Source organism: Tasmannia lanceolata, unplaced genomic scaffold (genome assembly GCF_043159265.1).
Source record: "Tasmannia lanceolata isolate RefF3 unplaced genomic scaffold, GAP_Taslan_0.1 ptg000134l, whole genome shotgun sequence".
Lineage (NCBI taxonomy): Eukaryota > Viridiplantae > Streptophyta > Magnoliopsida > Canellales > Winteraceae > Tasmannia > Tasmannia lanceolata.
In genome coordinates, this window is record NW_027518810.1 from 69117 (window position 1) to 74220 (window position 5104).

The window sequence follows — 5104 nt, forward strand, 5'->3', positions numbered from 1 at the left end:
GGGAGTTATTAGTTTAGCAATCAAAGGGTGTCACGACACTCCTAGTGCACTTCTACTCGGCATTCTACCGCTATTACCAATACTACCGGTACTACCTATTCGTAGCCATTCGATTGCACTACTCGTAGCATTCCTGGGCATCGATGCTCCTTACTTGAGCTAGTTAGGAGCTAGGCTACTTATTCGCCCTACCAACTGAGGCGCATGTATGAGTTACGCGCTCCTTCGCCATCTATTGATGGATTGAGCTCCTTGTTCCAGATAGTTCTATCTATTGGGTTTAGATTGCTGTTATCTGTCGTTGTTTACCCTTCGATACACCAAGTACTACTCCAACTTCTTACGGAGGTGTTGTTAATCCCCAATATCGCTTCTCATTTCCGACTGTTAGCTGTTGTTTTAGCCCTTTGCCTTTGCCGGCTAGGCGGAGTACGACTTGTTCATGTTACAATCATTAGTGAGAGTTCATCTGGGAAGCCGTCCTCATAGGTAGGACAAATGATCATTATCGCCTTCAGGGGTGTAGCTCTCTTAGGGAAGGTCCTTGTTTAGCAATCTAAGGGTTGACGATCACTCATTGTTCATCTTTCTCGCCTTTGATCCGACGTTACTGGCTATTACCTCTTTGTTGTTCCTTGCTTGGGGTAGGAGCAAAGTTCCTAGCTATTTACTGAAGGATTGTCGTACTTGCTCCAGTTTGCTGCTTTTCCAGTTCAATTAAACGAATCTCTACCGATGAGCTTCCTTCGGTACACTAAACACTGTTCCCACCCCCTTTCGCAGGTGATGAGCATCCCTAATTATTCCTCTCTTACCGGTCGTGACTCTTTCTTCCCTGCTCCGGACTCAATGAGAGGGCGAAGGAAGTAGGAGCTGGGCTTGGAAAAATCCCGATAGCCTCTGCCTGAACGCTCCGTTCTCGGTCAAGCCGCGTGAAGGGCCTCTGATAATGACGTAAATAGAGCTCGTTCCGCTACTCGCGCTAATCCATGATCTAATGTTCTCGCTTGGGATGGGAAACGAGGGAATTTGGATAGCAAGGATGGGCTAGTTTCCTCCTCTCGCTATGGTCTACATCTATATGTGGCTCCTCCCGCTGTGCTCGAGTCACTTGACGCTCCTTTCGCGGTGTTAGATGTCAGAGTGGTCCCGGTCTAACGACCCCCTCGATGTGAATTGACCTTTTGCCTTTGATTCATCATCTTAGTAGTTTTGCCTTGAACCTGCCGATGCAAACTGAGATTCGGAATCTGACCTTGCAACTAAGCGAAGGGCTGAGGTAACGAGTGAAATCGCTCGACTATCAGGAGAGGAGTGAGACTGCTTACCCAAGAACGGGAGGAGCGAACCCTTCTTCAGAAGATAAGGGAATGAAAGAAGCAAGCTACGATTCAGACTATAAGATCCTACGATGTTCAAGATCGATTTCTGATTGAGAAGAAGATGAGTTCCTCGCCATGCCAGCATCAATGACCCAATTGAGTGATTCGGTCGGGATCACTTCTTAACCTGACGCCGAGAGAACCGAAGCAAGGGACTGATTGACCGTTGGGTTCCGGGGAGAGTCAGCAACGGAAGAGAGAGATTCTTAAACCATCTTAGATGAGTTAGAATCTGCTGAACCGGACACCTCTCTCTATCCCACGGCACTCAAAGCGGATCTGGCTGTACCAAAACAACCTTCACGCAGGCCAACTAAAAGCTTGTTGGATTGTCAAGGAGAGAAAAAGGATGAAGAATCTCCGCTTCTAGCCGCACTCTATTCTTACATAAACCAAGCAGCCAGAAAGAAGCACCCGCTCTGAAGCTAGCTTTCGTTCTAACCCGATCTTATATCTCTCATCGTGAAATGAGCTACCTATCTGAATGTCGAAGATGCACCAGCCACTCCATATGACATTGGGAGAGAGTGTAATGGCACCTGATCTCATTGAATTTATGAGTGTTCACCCGAGCTTGATCTTCTATTTCTATTATACAATCACTTGACTTTGCGAAAGACATACCCGGTTGAGTTCAACTAAACCAATCGACAAGAGGGAAAGAAGCCCTTGTTCTACCATTGATTCACCTTCTTCCCATGACACCGACCTATATCCCAACCAATCCAGCAAGCGAACTTGTAGGTCTGACTGGCTTGAAAGCAGGAAACTCTCATCGGAGAACGAGTTCACCCGCCATTCATTAATCGATCGCTATCAGTGAATTTGATGTCAGAGAAAGGGGTGCGTCCCCAGCCGGCGAGGAAGACTAACTATCTGATCTTTATTTACGTGATTGAGCGGGATTTTAAAAAGCACAGCACGGAATTAGATGAGTCATCATCGGCCCTGCCATGCCTTCTGTATCCACTTCTGAACCGGACACATATAGTCAGTCCATTGAATCACAGGTCAACGGAATGCGATCAGAGGCAAGCTCAACAAGCCAGCTCAGATTCAAAAGATACGTGCCGAGCCGGGGCAGCCTCACTTCCTATAATTGAAGAGAAAGAGAATGCCACTTCACCGACGAGGAGAAAGAGTTGGAAATACAAAAGCCACTTCTCCATACGATAGTGGATTCCAGTTCAATGAAACCGTTTTACCGTTGGCTTAATGGACGAATTCGGATAGGAAGAGGCGAAGAGCTTAGCCGCTAGGCGAAGGGTAGACGGAAGAAAGAAAGCCATCACGCACGAAAGCAAGTGTAGCTCTCACCTGATCTCCTTTAGTCTTTCTCCCAGTCGATTAGAGAAAGGAACCTCAGGGCCACTCGACCAAAGCGGAGAGGAACCTGCTCTGATAGACGAGACTCTATGTTCAGATATATATGGGCAGTCCCAAGCCCAAGAACGAAAGCAAGCGCGCTACAACTAAAAGCATGAGCTCGCCCATCTTTGATCAAGGAAACAGACTCAAGGCTTTCCCAAAGAAATCATTGTCCGGATAAGGCTCAATTGAATTAGCAGCGGATGGCCACAAAGCGAGATGAGCCATTGGCCAATCGAAAACCATCCAATCGGGCTCACATCGGGCAACCTCGGGCAAGGAGGTCCTCAGCCTACGGGGCTAATCGCTAAAGGGCAAAGTCAATGAAAGAGGGAATCGGGGGAGAAGCCGTCACAACAGCTTAAGCGAGTCGCAGTTAAGGAGCGTAGCAGCTTGACCGACGAGGTGAAGGAGCTGAAAGGGATGCTCGATTACGGAAAGAAAGAAGCGCAGCCTACTCTGACTAATCTCAATTCCTACTATAGCTTGAGGTTGAACCTGATCTTGATCTCTGAAATAACCCAACTCAAAGGCAAGAAAAGCCCCAGAGAGTTTAAAAGGGCGACCAATACAATAGTTCTTGATTAGAGTGAGTCTCCCTTTCGATGAGGTTTGGAGCGGACTCCCAATCGACTAGAAAGCAGGGAAACCCCAAGCTTTCTTTTCTTCTTAACCGGACACTGATATGAAAGACAGCATCAGTCTGGAACTGAGTCTGAGCGTCTTCCTTCTTCTTATATACTACGAGATTGGTGGAAGAGCGCGGGAAGGCCAAGCTAATTACTGCCCCCTTGAATTAAAAAAGCCTAATTGTCAAGCTAATGGGCAAAACCCATAGGGCAAGCCTTATGAACCGATCTGATGAAAAGGATTTAAAGCTGACGCCCATCCGTCCCGGGCCCCCAATCAATCGCTTCTTTTTCGAGATGCACTATATGAGAATCGGGCCTTTCGCTCATCTTTCTCTTTCTTGCTTCGGAGTGAGAATTGCTTGGTAATAAAGTAGTTCCTTTTAGACTTGATTTATTAGTTCGTCTTCTACTTTCTTCATGACTTTCTTTTCTAGTGGATCTAGTGGCAAATGCGTTAGGACGAGTGGCATCTGACTGAGGAGTCGTTCCTTTGAGAGTGTACGATGGGGTAATGTTAGGTTTTGAGCTCTTCTTTCTGGAATAGAGTGTTCGCTTCCTCTCCCTTTGGTCGAGCTAGCTTTCGCTCATTTTCCAGGAGGAGATGGGATTTCGGATTCCACTTAAGAAGAGTCAAGTCAAGCAGTGCAACAGTCATCGAAGCTCCTTCTCCACTACATAGTGAAACCACCTACCGCCAACAGCTCACAGCCGAGCCGCATTTCAACGGCTCTTCTCGCAAACGGAATATGCCTCTAAAAGAGGGCGCTAATGGAAGGGAATTCTATTATGGTTCAACTGGGAATATTGTTTGGTCAAAGGAGATAGGTGTATTGTCTCATCCGAACGAGTTCCTATCTGTTTGTTTTCGAACAGCTAGTAGAACGGGCCCGGAAGGCAGGCAGGCAAAGGCAGCAACGAAAACGTATTTCATTCGGTTACAGCATTCTGTTAGGCGGGTTCAAATCTCGTAATATCAGTAATAGAAGCTCCCGTTTGAGATCCAATATTGAGTTGTTTAGCTCCTGACGAATAAAATCCAGCAGATTTGCGCTTCACTCTTCCTGCAGGCAATGTGAGTTCCGAGAGGGCAAGTAGTATTATATGCCTTCATGCTTGCATCGATAGATGAGACGATATAAAAGAGAAACTCAAGCTAGCTCATGCGCAAGCCTGCTAACAATGCCAATTCCCAGTACGCGGCATACAACTTCCATTTCTGGACTATTCCCATTCTAAAGCAAAGATTCAAGACGTACACGACTTATTCTACGGCTAGTGGGAGAAATATTCTCTGCATACCGATCATAACGCTCCATTTCGATATATAGAATAGAAAGATTGCGCCTACTCATTCTGGTGCAAGGCTTTGGCAGACTTCCTCGCAGTTTCGCCCTGCATGAGAGGAGAGAACAAAGTCCTTCTTCTTGAAAGCGAACCTATGGGCACGAGAGGAGGGAGTTCCGTGCATGTCCCTTTTGAATCGGGGTGGAAGCAAAAAACACAGGGTTGGAAGCGAAAAAGGCAGATGTCAGTGTGCTTTCTGTCGAAGATTGGATTCCGCATTGGTGAAACAGCAAGCGGATGAAATGGGATATTTTATATCTGATGACAAAGCAAAAAAGGCCCGTCGGGTTCAAAGATGAGAGAGCCGGGAAGGCGCTATTCACAATGAATGCCAAATACTCTATTTTGAGGTCTCCTACTCAACTAGCGCTGGTTCGA